This window comes from Lolium perenne, chromosome 3 (genome assembly GCF_019359855.2).
Source record: "Lolium perenne isolate Kyuss_39 chromosome 3, Kyuss_2.0, whole genome shotgun sequence".
Lineage (NCBI taxonomy): Eukaryota > Viridiplantae > Streptophyta > Magnoliopsida > Poales > Poaceae > Lolium > Lolium perenne.
The window spans coordinates 86,095,651-86,104,521 of record NC_067246.2 but is presented as its reverse complement, the minus strand read 5'-3'; positions in this window follow the sequence as shown (position 1 = coordinate 86,104,521).

Below are 8,871 nucleotides of genomic sequence, written 5' to 3'. Positions count from 1 at the left end.
CTTTTTATTTTTAGCATTCTTTTCAGGTTCTTCTTCAACCTCTTCTTTATCAGGAGTATCATTATTATCATTATCTTTATCATTATCATGTTCATTACCACTTTCAGTTTCAGCATCAGAAATAGAAATACTATTAGGATCATTAGCAGGTTCAGAGGATTCTACAACATTTTTATGCTTCTTCTTCTTTTTCTTCTTAGAATGAGCACTAGGTTCAATGTGTTGAGAATCTTGTTCAATTCTTTTGGGATGCCCTTCAGGATATAGAGGATCCTGGGTAGAGACACCACCTCTAGTTGTTACTTCATAAGCATGTTTCTCTTTAGAATTATTCCCTAACAAGTCATTTTGCACTTTAGTGAGTTGATCAATTTGAGTTTGAATCATATGAAAATGTTTAACAAGCATCTTAACATCATTGGAGGTTCTCTCCACAATATCATGCAATTCACTAATAGCTCGAGAATTTTCCATTAAATGATTCTCTACTCTCATATTAAAATTTTCTTGTTTAACAATATAATTATCAAACTCATCTAAGCATTGTGCAATAGGTTTCGAATACGGAATATCTTCCCTAGTAAAGCGTTGAAGGGAGTTTACCTCAATCATGGATGAAGGGGGAATTATCTCACATATATCTTCTATAGGAGGTAGATTCTTCACATCTTCAGATTTAATACCTTTCTCCTTGAGAGACTTCTTGGCTTCCCTCATATCTTTATCATTCAATTTAATTAAACCCCTCTTCTTTAATATTGGCGTTGGAGTTGGCTCAGGCGTAGTCCAATCATCATGATTCCGGCTTATTTTAGCCAATAATTCTTCAACGTGCCCTGGAGTTCTTCTCCTGAAAACACAACCAGCACAACTATCCAGGTATGCCCTAGACTCAATGGTTAGTCCACTATAAAATATATCAAGTAAATCATGCTTTTCCAGATCATGATCAGGCCGAGCTCTAATAAGAGAACAAAATCTCGCCCAAGCCTCAGGCAATTTCTCTTCGTCTCCCTGGTCAAAATTATAAATTCTCTGCAAAGCAATATGTTGAGCACTAGCAGGAAAGTATTTGCGGAAGAAAACATCAAGCAATTCTTTCGGACTTTTAATAGAATTAGGTGGCAAACTATTATACCAAGTTTTAGCGTCATCCTTTAATGAGAATGGAAAGATTTTAGCAACAAAGTAAGTACGCATCTTGACATCATCAGAAAACAAGCTACTTAGAGTAGATAACTCAGTCATGTGTTCAACAGCACTTTCTTTTTCAGTACCACAAAAGGGTGTTTTCTCAACAATAGCTATATGAGATAGATCAAGAGAAAAATCATAATCTTTATCCTTAATGTTTATGGGAGATGTGGCAAACTTAGGATCAGGAGACAGTTTATATCTAACAGCATGTTCTGCAAGTAACTTTTTAATTTTTCTTGCATCAGTAGTAGCATTGCATTTTTCAATAAAATCATCATTAAGCTCCACATAATCTTCATCAGGATCATCACTAAAATAATCAAGTTCAGGTGAATTAACAGGTGTAGTAGCATTAGGAGTTTCAGTATTTTCATTGTCTAGACCTAGCAATTGTAGCATCTAGAAAAGATCCCAATGAACCACTATCATCAAGCACAGCAGAAATATTATCAATATTATGAGAGTTTTCAGATTCAGCAGAAGTACCCGCATGTGAATCATGTGGCGGTGAAACAAGTTTATCAATCACAGATGGTGAATCAAGTGTAGCGGAGGTACTCAGATGTGTACCTTTTCTTGTAGTGGATGGTAATATGGCGATCTTAGTATCGCGAGGTTTACCCATGATGGAGAATTTGCAGCGAACAATATTAATCCAAGTGAACTTCCAAATAAAGATATGCTCCCCGGCAACGGCGCTAGAAAATAGTCTTGATGACCCACAAGTATAGGGGATCGCAACAGTCTTCGAGGGAAGTAAAACCCAATTTATTGATTTGACACAAGGGGAGACAAAGAACACTTGGAAGCCTTAACAGCGGAGTTGTCAATTCAGCTGCACCTGGAAACAGACTTGCTCGCAAGAGTTTATCAGTAGTAACAGTTTTATAGCAGTAGCAGTAGTGAAATAACAGCAGCAGAGTAACAAAAACAGCAGTAGTGATTTTAGTAAACAGCAGGATTAAAATACTGTAGGCACGGGGACGGATGACGGGCGTTGCATGGATGAGAGAAACTCATGTAATAATCATAGCAGGGCATTTGCAGATAATAATAAAATGGTGTCCAAGTACAAAGCAATCAATAGGCATGTGTTCCATATATAGTCGTGAGTGCTCGCAATGAGAAACTTGCACAACATCTTTTGTCCTACCAGCCGGTGGCAGCCGGGCCTCAAGGGAAACTACTGGATATTAAGGTACTCCTTTTAATAGAGTACCAGAGCAAAGCATTAACACTCCGTGAACACATGTGATCCTCACATCGCTACTATCCCCTCCGGTTGTCCCAATTCTTGTCACTTCGGGGCCATTGGTTCCGGACAGCGACATGTGTATACAACTTATAGGTAAGACCATAAACAATGAATATCTTGATGAAACAATAACATGTTCAGATCTGAGATCATGGCACTCGGGCCCTAGTGACAAGCATTAAGCATAACAAGTTGCAACAATATCATCAAAGTACCAATTACGGACACTAGGCACTATGCCCTAACAATCTTATGCTATTACATGACCAATCTCATCCAATCCCTACCATCCCCTTCGGCCTACAGCGGGGGAATTACTCACACATGGATGGGGGAAACATGGCTGGTTGATGTAGAGGCGTTGGCGGTGATGGCGGCGATGATCTCCTCCAATTCCCCGTCCCGGCGGAGTGCCAGAACGGAGACTTCTGGCTCCCGCGACAGAGTTTTGCGATGTGGCGGCGTTCTGGAGGGTTTCTGGCGACTTCGACTTTTCCTCGTGCGTTTTTAGGTCGAGGCCGATAAATAGTCCGAAGGAGGGCGTCGGAGGCCGGCCGAGGGGGCCACACCACAGGGCCGCGCGGGCCCCCCTGGGCCGCGCCGCCCTATGGTGTGGGGCCCTCGGGCCTCCACCTGGTTCGCCCTTCTGGCTCCGTCAGTTCTCTGGGAAAATAGGGCCTTCTGTATAAATTCCGAGGATTTTCCCGAAAGTTGGATTTCTGCACAAAAACGAGACACCAGAGCAGTTCTGCTGAAAACAGCGTTAGTCCGTGTTAGTTGCATCCAAAATACACAAATTAGAGGCGAAACAATAGCAAAAGTGTTCGGGAAAGTAGATACGTTTTGGACGTATCAGAGATCAAGACACGCTGCAAGGGGAGTCTCCACTTCCCAATCTCTTTACTTTGTTTTTGTCTTGCTTAGTTTTATTTACTACTTTGTTTGCTGCACTAAATCAAAATACAAAAAAAATTAGTTGCTAGTTTTACTTTATTTGCTATCTCGTTTGCTATATCAAAAACACAAAAAAATTAGTTACTTGCATTTACTTTATCTAGTTTGCTTTATTTACTACTGCTAAAATGGCCACCCCTGAAAATACTAAGTTGTGTGACTTCACAACCACAAATAATAATGATTTGTTATGCACACCTATTGCTCCACCTGCTACTACAGCAGAATTCTTTGAAATTAAACCTGCTTTACTGAATCTTGTTATGCGAGAGCAATTTTCTGGTGTTAGTTCTGATGATGCTGCTGCCCATCTTAATAATTTTGTTGAACTATGTGAAATGCAAAAATATAAAGATGTAGATGGTGACATTATAAAATTAAAATTGTTCCCTTTCTCATTAAGAGGAAGAGCTAAAGATTGGTTGCTATCTCTGCCTAAGAATAGTATTGATTCCTGGACTAAATGCAAGAATGCTTTTATTGGTAGATATTATCCCCCTGATAAAATTATATCTTTGAGGAGTAGCATAATGAATTTTAAACAATTACATACTGAGCATGTTGCACAAGCATGGGAAAGAATGAAATCTTTGGTTAAAAATTGCCCAACCCATGGACTGACTACTTGGATGATCATCCAAACCTTTTATGCAGGACTAAATTTTTCTTCGCGGAATTTATTGGATTCAGCTGCTGGAGGTACCTTTATGTCCATCACTTTGGGGGCGGCTACAAAGCTTCTTGATGATATGATGATTAATTACTCTGAATGGCACACGGAAAGAGCTCCACAAGGTAAGAAGGTAAATTCTGTCGAAGAAACCTCTTCCTTGAGTGATAAGATTGATGCTATTATGTCTATGCTTGTGAATGATAGGACTAATGTTGATCCTAATAATGTTCCGTTAGCTTCATTGGTTGCACAAGAAGAACATGTTGATGTCAACTTCATTAAAAATAATAATTTCAACAACAATGCTTACCGGAACAATTCTAGTAACAACTATAGGCCATATCCTTATAATAATGGTAACGGTTATGCTAATTCTTATGAGAATTCTTACAATAATAATAGGAACACACCCCCTGGACTTGAAGCCATGCTTAAAGAATTTATTAGTACACAAACTGCTTTTAACAAATCTGTTGAAGAAAAGCTTGGGAAAATTGATATACTTGCTTCTAAAGTCGATAGTCTTGCTGCTGATGTTGATCTTTTGAAATCGAAAGTTATGCCTAATAGGGATATTGAAAATAAAATTATTACTACAGCAAATGCCATCCAAGTTAGAATTAATGAGAATATAAGATTAATGGCTGAATTACGTGCTAGGTGGGATAGAGAAGCAAATGAAAAATTAGCTAAAGAGAAAAATGTAGCTAAAGTTTGGACTATTACCACCACAAGTAATGTTGATTCTTCACATGTTGCTGCACCTCCTACTATTAATGGTAAAATAATTGGTGTTGGCAATGTTTCTACCCCTAGTGCAAAGCGTACAAAACTGCCCGAAACTGCTAAAATCATTAAACCGCTCGTGATAAAACTGCTGAAATTTTTTCCAACATTGGGGATGATGATCCCATTGATTTAGATTATAATGGTTTGAATTTTGATGATTGCCACATCTCTGAAGTTATAAAGTTCTTGCAAAAACTTGCTAAAAGTCCTATTGCTAGTGCTATAAATTTGGCTTTCACGCAACATATTACAAATGCTCTCATAAAAGCTAGAGAAGAGAAACTAGAGCGCGAAGCCTCTATTCCTAGAAAGCTAGAGGATGGTTGGGAGCCCATCATTAAGATGAAGGTTAAAGATTTTGATTGTAATGCCTTATGTGATCTTGGTGCAAGTATTTCCGTTATGCCTAAGAAAATTTATAATATGCTTGACTTGCCACCGCTGAAAAATTGTTATTTGGATGTTAATCTTGCTTATCATTCTACAAAGAAACCTTTGGGGAAAGTTGATAATGTTCGCATTACCGTTAACAATAACCTTGTCCCCGTTGATTTTGTTGTCTTGGATATTGAATGCAATGCATCTTGTCCCATTATATTGGGAAGACCTTTTCTTCGAACCGTTGGTGCTATCATTGATATGAAGGAAGGTAATATAAAATATCAATTTCCTCTCAAGAAAGGTATGAAACACTTCCCTAGAAAGAGAATGAAGTTACCTTTTGATTCTATTATTAGAACAAATTATGATGTTGACACTTCGTCTCTTGATAATACTTCATACACACTTTCTGCGCCTAGCTGAAAGGCGTTAAAGAAAAGCGCTTATGGGAGACAACCCATGTTTTTACTACAGTACTTTGTTTTTATTTTGAGTCTTGGAAGTTTTTTACTACTATAGCAACCTCTCCTTATCTTAGTTTAGTGTTTTGTTGTGCCAAGTAAAGTCGTTGATAGTAAAGTTCATACTAGATTTGGATTACTGCGCAGAAACAGATTTCTTTGCTGTCACAAATCTGGGCTGTTTTCTCTGTAGGTAACTCAGAAAATTATGTCAATTTACGTGAGTGGTCCTCAGATATGTACGCAACTTTCATTCAATTTTAGCATTTTCATTTGAGCAAGTCTGGTGCCTCGATAAAATTCATCAATACGAACTGTTCTGTTTTGACAGATTCTGCCTTTTATTTCGCATTGCCTCTTTTGCTATGTTGGATAAATTTCTTTGATCCATTAATGTCCAGTAGCTTTATGCAATGTCCAGAAGTGTTAAGAATGATTATGTCACCTCTGAACATGTTAATTTTTATTGTCCACTAACCCTCTAATGAGTTGTTCTAAGTTTGGTGTGGAGGAAGTTTTCAAGGATCAAGAGAGGAGTATGATGCAACATGATCAAGGAGAGTGAAAGCTCTAAGCTTGGGGATGCCCCGGTGGTTCACCCCTGCATATATCAAGAAGACTCAAGCGTCTAAGCTTGGGGATGCCCAAGGCATCCCCTTCTTCATCGACAACATTATCAGGTTCCTCCCCTGAAACTATATTTTTATTCCATCACATCTTATGTGCTTTTCTTGGAGCGTCGGTTTGTTTTTGTTTTTGTTTTGTTTGAATAAAATGGATCCTAGCATTCACTGTATGGGAGAGAGACACGCTCCGCTGTAGCATATGGACAAGTATGTCCTTAGGCTCTACTCATAGTATTCATGGCGAAGTTTCTTCTTCGTTAAATTGTTATATGGTTGGAATTGGAAAATGATACATGTAGTAAATTGCTAAAATGTCTTGGATAATGTGATACTTGGCAATTGTTGTGCTCATGTTTAAGCTCTTGCATCATATGCTTTGCACCCATTAATGAAGAAATACATAGAGCATGCTAAAATTTGGTTTGCATATTTGGTCTCTCTAAGGTCTAGATAATTTCTAGTATTGAGTTTGAACAACAAGGAAGACGGTGTAGAGTATTATAATGTTTTCAATATGTCTTTTATGTGAGTTTTGCTGCACCGCTTCATCCTTGTGTTTGTTTCAAATAACCTTGCTAGCCTAAACCTTGTATCGAGAGGAATACTTCTCATGCATCCAAAATCCTTGAGCCAACCACTATGCCATTTGTGTCCACCATACCTACCTACTACATGGTATTTCTCTGCCATTCCAAAGTAAATTGCTTGAGTGCTACCTTTAAAATTCCATCATTCACCTTTACAATATATAGCTCATGGGACAAATAGCTTAAAAACTATTGTGGTATTGAATATGTACTTATGCACTTTATCTCTTATTAAGTTGCTTGTTGTGCGATAACCATGTTTCTGGGGACGCCATCAACTATTCTTTGTTGAATATCATGTGAGTTGCTATGCATGTCCGTCTTGTCTGAAGTAAGAGAGATCTACCACCTTAATGGTTGGAGCATACATATTGTTAGAGAAGAACATTGGGCCGCTAACTAAAGCCATGATCCATGGTGAAAGTTTCAGTTTTGGACATATATCCTCAATCTCATATGAGAATAATAATTGTTGCCACATGCTTATGCATAAAAGAGGAGTCCATTATCTGTTGTCTATGTTGTCCCGGTATGGATGTCTAAGTTGAGAATAATCAATAGCGAGAAATCCAATGCGAGCTTTCTCCTTAGACCTTTGTACAAAGTGGCATGGAGGTACCCCATTGTGACACTTGGTTAAAACATGTGTATTGCGATGATCCGGTAGTCCAAGCTAATTAGGACAAGGTGCGGGCACTATTAGTATACTATGCATGAGGCTTGCAACTTGTAAGATATAATTTACATGATACATATGCTTTATTACTACCGTTGACAAAATTGTTTCATGTTTTCAAAATCAAAGCTCTAGCACAAATATAGCAATCGATGCTTTTCCTCTATGGAGGACCATTCTTTTACTTTCATGTTGAGTCAGTTCACCTATTTCTCTCCACCTCAAGAAGCAAACACTTGTGTGAACTATGCATTGATTCTTACATACTTGCATATTGCACTTATTATATTACTCTATGTTGATAATATCCATGAGATATACATGTTATAAGTTGAAAGCAACCGCTGAAACTTAATCTTCCTTTGTGTTGCTTCAATGCTTTTACTTTGAATTATTGCTTTATGAGTTAACTCTTATGCAAGACTTATTGATGCTTGTCTTGAAGTACTATTCATGAAAAGTCTTTGCTTTATGATTCACTTGTTTACTCATGTCATATACATTGTTTTGATCGCTGCATTCACTACATATGCTTTACAAATAGTATGATCAAGGTTATGATGGCATGTCACTCCAGAAATTATCTTTGTTATCGTTTTACCTGCTCGGGATGAGCAGAACTAAGCTTGGGGATGCTGATACGTCTCCGACGTATCGATAATTTCTTGTGTTCCATGCCACATTATTGATGATATCTACATGTTTTATGCAGACTTTATGTCATATTCGTGCATTTTCTGGAACTAACCTATTAACAAGATGCCGAAGTGCCAGTTGCTGTTTTCTGCTGTTTTTGGTTTCAGAAATCCTAGTAACGAAATATTCTCGGAATTGGACGAAATCAACGCCCAGGGTCCTATTTTGCCACGAAGCTTCCAGAAGACCGAAGAGGAGACGAAGTGGGGCCACGAGGCGGCCAAACCCTAGGGCGGCGCGGCCTGGCCCTTGGCCGCGCCGACCTGTGGTGTGGGGCCCTCGTGTGGCCCCCTGACCTGCCCTTCCGCCTACTTAAAGCCTCCGTCGCGAAACCCCCAGTACCGAGAGCCACGATACGGAAAACCTTCCAGAGACGCCGCCGCCGCCAATCCCATCTTGGGGGATTCAGGAGATCGCCTCCGGCACCCTGCCGGAGAGGGGAATCATCTCCCGGAGGACTCTACGCCGCCATGGTCGCCTCCGGAGTGATGTGTGAGTAGTCTACCCCTGGACTATGGGTCCATAGCAGTAGCTAGATGGTTGTCTTCTCCCCATTGTGCTTAATTGTCGGATCTT